The sequence below is a fragment of the Erpetoichthys calabaricus genome, chromosome 5 (genome assembly GCF_900747795.2).
Source record: "Erpetoichthys calabaricus chromosome 5, fErpCal1.3, whole genome shotgun sequence".
Lineage (NCBI taxonomy): Eukaryota > Metazoa > Chordata > Cladistia > Polypteriformes > Polypteridae > Erpetoichthys > Erpetoichthys calabaricus.
Window position 1 is genome coordinate 25,195,420 of NC_041398.2, and position 10,812 is coordinate 25,206,231.

A 10,812-nucleotide genomic window follows, 5' to 3' on the forward strand; every position below is an offset into this window, starting at 1 on the left:
TGTTTAATTCTATTTTTAGTTTTGTCATTATGTGTTGATATGATTTTTATCCATCCATCCATCCATTTTCCAACGCGCTGAATCCGAACACAGGGTCACGGGGGTCTGCTGGAGCCAATCCCAGCCAACACAGGGCACAAGGCAGGAAACAATCCTGGGCAGGGTGCCAACCCACCGCAGATGATTTTTATTAATTTTGTTATTTTATTTATACATATGATTATATTCACATTGTCTAATATTTCTAGCATTTTCTGGGTTGTACCCAAAGATTTGGGACCACCCTTACATCACTGCTAAGGGAATACCAACAAATTCAGGCTGGGAAGTGAGTCCCTTAGTGGTTCATTAATTCTTTGTCTTTCTTTGAGAAAACAGCTATTGTAGATTTTGGATTTTCTTGTTATATCAATTTTCGCTTTAGTTCTTGAGTTTTGTCTTTTGGATTTCTGGATCATTTCTGGGCCTATTTAGGCCACAGCCTCAGGTAGTAAGTAGGGAGAGGGAAGACTGGTTTGGGAAGAGGTTATTTTGGACAGGCCAGTGGAGACCCTGCTTGCTCTGGTGGCTTATTTGAAGGTCTCACAGCCTTTCACTACAGTTGTTATTCTCAATTGTATTTCAGTAGCCTTATTTATTTCTCTGTATCCTGTTGTTGCATTTGGTGCCACTGCTATACTACCAATCTGCTTCTCCCTCCCATGGGAAAGACACCAGAGATACCAGAAGCCTTGGATTACAAAGCTGAAAGATAATAATAAGGGAAACTGTAGAGTTTCATTTACATTATTTTACCACAATTGTCCCAGAAATTTGTTTTGGGTACTATTTCATAATTCTGAAAATAAAAGTTTACTAAAATGAGGTTCTGGGTGTTTTAAAAAGTGTTTTGTGCAGATAAGCAGGGAATAGTGCTTTCTAAAGGTCATTCCAAAGCTTGGAAAGTCTGCCTCATCTGCCATCCTTCAATGCCACCCCAATCTCCAGTGGCTTTTTCCATTCAGCGTTATGCCCTCTCATCTGACTCAAGCACTACCTTATGCCACCTGCTCTGCCTCTCACCTATCTTTTGGGGAAAGAGGTAAAATCATCTAAGTTTAGTTTCCTCAGCTTCGTAATCTGATACAATCCAGGAAGCTTTCTGGTAACCAAATATTTGGGCCATCATATATTAGTAATGCAGGTAAGTGCTAGCTGTGCTTTCTCTTTCCATAATAAACATAAGAAATTTGAAAAAGAAGAGGAGACCATTCAGTCCATCAAGCCCATTTGTTTAGCTAATAGCAAAGCTGTCCCAATATCTCATCTAGACGTTTCTTAAAGGTTGTCATGGGTTCTGCTTCAACTTCATGTCTTGGTAGTTTCTTCCAGAGTCCCACACCTCTTTGCGTAAAGAAGTGCTTCCTGGCTTCAGTTTTAAATGCACTTCACCTTAACTTCCACTGATGTCCTCAAGTACCTGATTCACCCTTAAGCCAAAAAATATTGCTGGGTCTATTTTATCAATGCCTTTGAAGATTTGAAATATCTGGATTAGGTCCCCATGTGGTCTCCTCTGCTTGAGACTAAACAAGTTTAATTCTCTGAGTTTGTCACAGTAGGGCATGTTCTTAAGTCCTGGGATGCACTTGGCTGCTCTCCTCTGCACAGCTTTTCTTTCTCATCCCAAGCTTTGCCTCAGAAAAATTACATTGTTCCATGCTATTGCACATGGAGAAAAATTTTGCAGTTGAGATAACAATGTATGCACTAATGATGAAAAGTTTGCTTAAGGTGAAGCAATTTGCTTTGTAAATTGTCTGAAACAATGCTCTTAAGATTTGTCAAAAATTCAATGTCATGCTGATTGTTTTACTCAACTCTCGTCTTCTTATTAGACTGCACAATGCAGATGTGTATAATGTCATAGAATGTTCGCCTCTGATTTGGCCACCAGAACTCTGGCTGGGTCTGACTTATCTGTGCCTTTATTTGTTAGAACCAATAATGGATACTCCAGAGGTTTACCTTTTCAAGGAATGCATCTGAATGAAGTTTTTGTTTCCCTCCTCTCCATTGTAAACTGGTTATAGCTCAATTATAATATTGATTGACGTATCTCGTTAATCTTTGTTTATGCTAGTTCATTTTAAATTGCTGTTTTACTGTGTATTTAATAGGATTTGTATTTTTGGTAACACTTCAGTTTAGGTACTGCAAAAATACATCTATTACTCATTTACTGTTATGTATCAAGACCTTAACAAACACTTCTTTGGGTCCTCATAACACTTACAAAGCATTAGTAAATTTCTGTAATATGATCTACTAACAAAACTTTACTTTATAGTGGTGGCTTAAATTAGACAAATTTCTCTTGTTATTCCATATTTAGCATAAGACCCGTGAATCCATCATGTTAACAAATCATTTTAGCAACATTTCAATACAACACACTGTATAGACATAAATAACTCATCTACTGATGTTTTGTAAGTTTCTACGAAAACCAAAAGAAGCCTTTGTTAAGGTCTTGTTACATAAGAGCAAAAGAGTAATAGATGCATTTCTGCAGAACCTAAACTGAAGTGTTACCGAAGTATAGTATCATGAAAAACACTACCTAATGGACACTTTCTTCCATGTAGGTGGTAGTCAGTTTTTTCATTATTCCAGTGAGCATGAATGTCAGGTGAAGACATCAGTATCTTTACATTTCCTCTATAACCAACATATTAAGAAACATTGTATTTCTACCTTTTCATTATTTTTTTTTCAAGTGTAACATATTCGCTTCCTTTGTGTAATAATTTACATTTATTTACATTAAATGCCATCTGCCACAATTCTGGAAAATTCTGTTTCCTGTTCAGGTCCCTAAACGGTATTTCAGCTGATTCTACATCATCTGCACTGCCCCCAGTTTACAGTTTTTCTCAGTTGCTTTGGTGCATTTCTCACAACAGACTTAACATTTGCATAACAGTGAGTGCATTTCTCAAAACACTTAGTGCAAATGGCAAAACATCATGGATGACCAGCAAAAGCAGGTAACCGCTTCAAAATCCTTAATCCATGCCTCAAAAGCAAGTATTTACATCGCTGAATATGTCAGTGCCATCAAAATGCCAAGTCCTTGAATCATTGTCCACGGACATGACAGCCAAAATGTAAAGTCATGTTATCAATATAAAATTGGCACAATCTAAACATTTTCTGATGCACAAAACATCTGAATGGCAAGGGCAGGAAACATAAAAATACAAAACACTGATTGTGGGAGAATGATTCAAGAAGAAAATTTTATTGATTGCACAGGTATATGGTGACATACCATGCACTGCACTTGGAATCTAGCAAAAAAAATGCATTTCAATACTTTATGCATAACATATGAAATGAAGGAAAAAAAAATTACAACATCGAAAACAATATATACATACTGAAACTCTAAATGCTCTCTACATTTACTGCTGATCCTGTATATTGGGCCAAATGTTCTCATCCACATCACAACGGATATCTTTCTTTGCAATGCAGCGTGGAAAGAACCTCCTAGAATGTCTTATCCAGCCTCTGCAGGCATCTGCTGTTATATCCCCACACGCAGCTTCCATGGCAGCAAGCAGTACCATTTGTGTATGTGGGTTACGCTCATATACCTTCCACCTCCAAGCTGAGAAGAACTCCTCAATTGGGTTGAGGAATGGGGAATATGGAGGTAGGAATTCCATCAGCATCCTGGACCCTGCCACCTCTTCCAGGAAGTCTTGAAGTCCTATGTGTCACAGTAAAAATACAAGACTGAATGGACAACAGTAACATATATATTGTCTAGTGTGGACTATTGTAAATAGATGACATACTGTAACATTATAAAGTAATACACACAAATACAGAGTAAAATCGTTGATTTACACACCTGTTCTCTCTGCGAAATGTCTGAACAATCGGGGATACGGTTGTTGTCCCCAAATTTGGCTGCACCCTTTGACCTGCTTCAGCCATTGAAATGCCATGATTTATAACATGGTCCACAATTGTGACCCTTATTTCATCAGAAACTGACCTATGTGTTGAACCTCTTCTGTTTTGTCTCCTTACACCACACACCCCTACTCTTCTTGGTCTGGGCTGTTGGCCCTGTTCATGTTCTTGCTGTTCTTCCATTTTCAGGTTGTCCTTCCTTGATGTGCTTCCACGCTGCATTGTGCCTTGTCTTTATATGCTTGCCAGCTGCAGGTTCAGGAGCAATTTTAGGGGACTGCTCAGTGATTAGTTGCTTGATTGATCTAAGATCTCACACCTGCCCCAAATAATGTGTCACCTGAGAGCAATTTAAGGTGGTGCAGGAATCATTAGTATTGTGAATACAAACCAAAAAAAGTTTTGTAGAAACCTATAAAATACACTTGACAGCCAATGATATCTTGTTGAACACTTTTGACTGCAATGACTTACACAATGAAAAAATGACACGTTTGTCTGGAGTGTAAGACTATGCAAAAGAAGGCTACACAATGCATTTTGATCATCATGACATAAGCAACCGCTGATGCATGATATAGCTGAGAATTGCACATAAGCATCTGCCTGAGTGAACTAAAGCAATTGCAAAATGACGAAAACACCCAGAAATTGCTGTTATGATGTGCACAACTGACTAAAGGTTGTGGGAATTGAACGAGCAGTTTTGAGAACTGCAATTCTGTTGTGAGAAATGCAGCAAAGCAACTGAGAAAAACTGTAATATCATCTGCGGATTTATATGGTATAAATCTACGTGGGCAAAAAAGTATTTAGTCAGCCACCAATTGTGCAAGTTCTCCCACTTAAAAAGATAAGAGAGGCCTGTAATTTTCATCATAGGTATACCACAACTATGAGAGACAAAATGAGAAAAAAATCCAGAAAATCACATTGTCTGATTTTTAAAGAATTTATTTGCAAATTATGGTGGAAAATAAGTATTTGGTCACCTACAAACAAGCAAGATTTCTGGCTCTCACAGACCTATAACTTCTTCTGTAAGAGGCTCCTCTCTCCTCCACTCGTCACCTGTATTAATGGCACCTGTTTGAACTCGTTATCAATATAAAAGACACCTGTCCATAACCTCAAACAGTCACACTCCAAACTCCACTATGGCCAAGACCAAAGAGCTGTCAAAGGACACCAGAAACAAAATTGTAGACCTGCACCAGGCTGGGAAGACTGAATCTGCAATAGGTAAGCAGCTTGGTGTGAAGAAATCAACTGTGGGAGCAATTATTAGAAAATGGAAGACATACAAGACCACTGATAATCTCCCTCGATCTGGGGCTCCACGCAAGATCTCACCTCATGGGGTCAAAATGATCACAAGAACGGTGAGCAAAAATCCCAGAACCACACGGGGGTTATGGGGGGCCCGGCCCTAATGAATGACCTGCAGAGAGCTGGGACCAAAGTAACAAAGGCTACCATCAGTAACACACTACGCCACCAGGGACTCAAATCCTGCAGTGTCAGACGTGTCCCCCTGCTTAAGCCAGTACATGTGCAGGCCCGTCTGAAGTTTGCTAGAGAGCATTTGGATGATCCAGAAGAGGATTGGGAGAATGTCATATGGTCAGATGAAACCAAAATAGAATTTTTTGGTAAAAACTCTACTCGTCATGTTTGGAGGAGAAAGAATGCTGAGTTGCATCCAAAGAACACCATACCTACTTTAAAGCATGAGGGTGGAAACATCATGCTTTGGGGCTGTTTTTCTGCAAAGGGACTAGGACGACTGATCCGTGAAAAGGAAAGAATGAATGGGGCCATGTATTGTCAGATTTTGAGTGAAAACCTCCTTCCATCAGCAAGGGCATTGAAGATGAAACATGGCTGGGTCTTTCAGCATGACAATGATCCCAAACACACTGCCTGGGTAATGAAGGAGTGGCTTCATAAGAAGCATTTCAAGGTCCTGGAGTGGCCTAGCCAGTCTCCAGATCTCAACCCCATAGAAAATCTTTGGAGGGACTTGAAAGTCCGTGTTGCCCAGCGTCAGCCCCAAAACATCACTGCTCTAGAGGAGATCTGCATGGAGGAATGGGCCAAAATACCAGCAACAGTGTGTGAAAATCTTGTGAAGATTTACAGAAAACGTTTGACCTCTGTCACTGCCAACAAAGGGTATATAACAAAGTATTGAGATGAACTTTTGTTATTGACCAAATACTTTTTTTCCACCATAATTTGCAAATAAATTCTTCAAAAATCAGACAATGTGATTTTCTGGATTTTTTTTTCTCATTTTGTCTCTCATAGTTGAGGTATACCTATGATGAAAATTATAGGCCTCTCTCATCTTTTTAAGTGGGAGAACTTGCACAATTGGTGGTTGACTAAATACTTTTTTGCCCCACTGTATATAAAATTCTTTTCTCGTTTGAAACGGAAATTACGTATGACGATGCGATATGGAAATTACATATGACCACAGAACATATTATAATACAGGAACCAACCGCCAGTCGCATTCTGACAGAGACGTTTTATTTATTCGTCCACGTGACTGTCGCGGAAACTGCAACATCGTAACTTTTTTTTAGTTGGCAGTACTTGATAGTAGAAGAGATGAGGAAAACAGCTTTGCGTCATTCTACTTTTTAACTGCGCCGAGCTGTAAACAATGTGAAGACGAGACCACCTTCAGCGGCGAGGGGTCATGAGAACAAAGTGGACGCTGGGAGGCGCGGAATGTAATTTGGACGTTCACATAGAAAATGTAATTTCTATACCACAGCGGTCGTGTAGAGCCTTTCAAAAGGGATCTACTACCGAGAGATAATCCAAATACATTTTAGCTGCTGTTAGTACTACTTACCTGTTGTGTTATACCGCCTTTAAAATGTTGTTTACCCGAAACCACTCCAGTAGTGCTCAATGTATCTTTACTTCTTAAAATGTTAATGTTTTACTGTTTAATAACTTATAGACTACATTTTATTTTTTTCCTTTTCACTCATTGAGCGAAGCCACTGGGTATTCAACTAGTGCTCTTTAAAATTCTATTTGTTTGGTTGAATTGATCTGAATCAAAACCGGTCCTAATCTAGTGGATAATAGATATCACATTGTACATTAGCCTCTTAAGAAACATAACAAATTTGACAAATGAGAGGAGACCATTCAGTACATCAGGCCCATTTGTTTAGCTAATAGCAGAGATGCCCCGACATCTGGTCTAAATTCTTCTTAAAGCTTATCAAGGTTTCTGCATCACCTTTTTGTTGTGGTAGTTTGTTCCAGAGTCCCACAACTCTTTATGCAAAGAAGTGCTACCTGGCTTCACTCTTAAATGCACTTACCCTTAATTTTCCAAAGATGTCCTCTTGTACATGATTCACCCTTAAACTGAAGGAATGTTTGCTAGATCTACTTTATCAATGCCTTTGAGGATTTTAAATTCCTTGCTTAAGGCACCACACAGTCTCCTCTGCTCCAGAGTAAACCAGTTCAATTCTCTGAGTCTGTCACAGTAGGAAATATCTTGAAGTCCTGGGATGCATTTGGTTGTTTTCCTCTGCACAGCTTTAATTGCTACTATATCTTTCTTGTACTGTGGTATTCTCCTCTTATCTGTACTCTTTGTTTCCTGCTATTTAACCAACTAGAGATCTCTGAGGATTGTGGGACAATTTTCTTATCACTTTCATGTACAGTATTTGTGCTCAGGAACAAAACCAATATTTTTCATTGCAAGGGTGTGGAGATTCTTTAACATTTTCAAGAGATTGGCTTCAGATATAAGGTGTAAGCCAGGGTGTCATATCATGATGAACAGAAGTGCAGAGCATTCCAGGAAAGGCAAAGCAGAGTTCAGAATATTTTGCTTAGTTAGAAAGTGCTGCTTTTGATTCCCTTGGGAATTGAACATGAGCTTGTATGAAAATGAATCATAACAAAAAGTACAATTTACAAAAAGTGTAATTTGTGAAAGGATCCAAATTCCTCAGAAATCATGTTCCATTGCCATACCAGGCCGTCTCAGTCAAATGTCCTCTTTCCGTAAATTACTCGATGAGATTTCAGACAGGACAGCATCCTGCTTATCAAATTATTTTATAATGAGGTAAAATCAAAGCCATCCCAAACGTCAAAGCAAATTCTACCTATTTGCTATCTTCTGAATGAATTGGATTAAATAGTAATCAAGAAGAATGATCAATCTAAAGAGATGAACAGTCACAAGCCAAAATGAAAGTGTTGCAGAAAATATTTAGTACATAAAGAAGAGTCTTGAGCTATCATTATAAATGAACTCCAACATGGCGTCCTTTCTTACAGCTGACTGATGGCACCATGTCATGTGAACAGTACAGCTTTCCAAAGCAGTGGTTTTCAACATTTCATCTTCAGGTGCCTCTGTGATCTGCATGTTAATTGGACTCATACTTTGATAAAGCAAACAGTTATTTCCCAGTTTCTATGTTTTTACAACAACCTGGAAATTATAAACTGGTTATGCTATATTTTTAGTAAACAGAGCAGAAATTACATGAGTTAGATTGGTGAGAATTCATTCTTTTTCTTAAAAAATAAATGGATGGATGGATGTATATATACAGTGTATTTTTTTTAATGTTCTGGTTATGTAGGTTGGGTGTATGTGCTGATAATGCGTTGCCACACCCACCACATGCCAAATGACAATTATTTACTAATACGCACACATGTGGGTAACCCTTAAGTAGCTGCTTTTTCCAGAGTCATTTGTGTTGGTATCTGCTCTGCTGTGCTTAACATTAATTGCCTGTATTCAGGTACAATTTTAAAAACACATTCCACAGTAAATTTAAAAAAACAAAACATGGTAAGCATTTAAAGAAACAAAAAATATTACAGATATGTCTTATTTTCTTATAAGGGTAAATCTTATACTACTACACTTTTCTAAATGCAAAATAAAGGAAAAAGAAAACAACTGACCAGCTTAAACAATTAAACAATGAGATCTGTTAAAGGTAACAATGATTGACTGATTTAGAAATTGGTTGGAACAAAAACCTGAAGCCCTGGGGGCCCTGAGAACTGAACGTTGAGAACCACTGCTCCAGGAGAATGACTGGTTAGTCTTAAGAGAACAGTTCCTTTTACCATTTAGCTTTATTTACATAACATTTAAATACACACATTTAGTAAAACGGTAACAATGTCTCTCTGTTTCAACTGCATTGTGCAATTAGAAACTTCTGTTTACCGAATATGCTGGCCCTTGCCTCTGTTCGTCTTTGTGCATCTTGTTGCTTTAGTTCATCAGACATTCTAGCCCTTACATCCCTCTTTCTTTGTGTGTCTTTCTGTTTTTATTTGTACAAATGTTCTAGCCCTTACATCCATCTTTCTTTGTGCTCCTTGTTGTCTTTGTTTATCCAACACTGCAGCCCTCTTGTGGATGACATTACACCCAAGCATGTATGCCAGATGCCAGATTTTTTTTTTTGTTTTATATAAATAAATATTTCACTAGAGAAAGCACACAGATAAATGGTATATTCTAGTTATGTAAAGTCCCAAATTAGTTAAACATATTAAAGTCTTGAGTAGGTTCAAAGAAATAAAAATCTGTTATCAGAGAACGAAAAGTAGTGTTACATGTTATATATGACTTCGTCTTCTAGTTTAAATATGTTGGTACAAATATCAGGATGTTCTAGTTAAACAAGCAGGAAGTTTCAAGTACACGTTTTTCTTATAAAAGCCAATCAGGTGATTTAGGATGCTGAAGATGAGAGGAACTCTATTCTGTAATGTGGACTGTTGAGGGTAAACAGTGCTGCCAAATCAGAAAAGACATTATTTGCTATGCATTATTTCCTTAGTAGGCATTTATATTCAAAGAGTCCTAACAAAAAGAGGTGAAAATAATTGAATAAACATCAGTCTGGGGGACTGTAGTCCCTTGTAGTCTATCACATGCGGTATTTGGTGTTTGCATTTGTTTTATGTTTTGTGCTGATCCCATTGTGCCCTGGGTGACCTAAAAACACAGATGAAGGAATGGGCTTGGGAGGTTCTGAAGGAACTAAGGCCAGCGGTTCCACAGGTTGATGCTGCCCAGCCACTGGTACATTCTCTGCCAGCTAGGAGTCCCCATCACAATATTGACCATTTGAGACTCCACATATTTACCTGTTTCTAATAAATCTTGCATCTGCTCCTTCCACTCACCATATTTCACATCATCCTTTTCCCCACCAAACTTGGTAATCTATGGGGCACCGGCAAAAATAGGAATCATCATGATGATAAGAAAAAAAAAAAACACAGTATAACTACCCCAAAAAAATACATGAAAAAAATACCTAGTACTTCCAAGTGTGTTACTCACAAGCCCAATCCTGTCGACTATGCCAAAAATTATGTAACGGGTGTCTGGTCACACTTATAGGTAATCTAACCTAGACATAGTTAAAATATCCGATTTACAGATAATAGCACGCAAGTTTCTTTAAATTGGGTGGTGAGTAAACACACAACGACAGACATGGCAACAATTTCAGGAAAAGCAATAGTAGCCTATATTACACCAGACGATATAAAAGTACACCAAGAAAAAAAGTAAACAAGAATTAAAAAAAATCAGGAATGAGAACACTTAAAAAAACACAGTCCACACTCTAAAAGTCCATTGAAAGCATAAAAGTGGAGGATACAACCTTTAGTGATGTAAGTCCAGTCCAATTAATCGTCCCACTGTCCATGGATACACTCTGTTGACTGGAAGCTTGTTTCCCAAAAGAAGTTTTGCCAAATTGTTGAATTCCTGTCAGTGTCTCTTCCTCGTGGAGTAAGCATTCT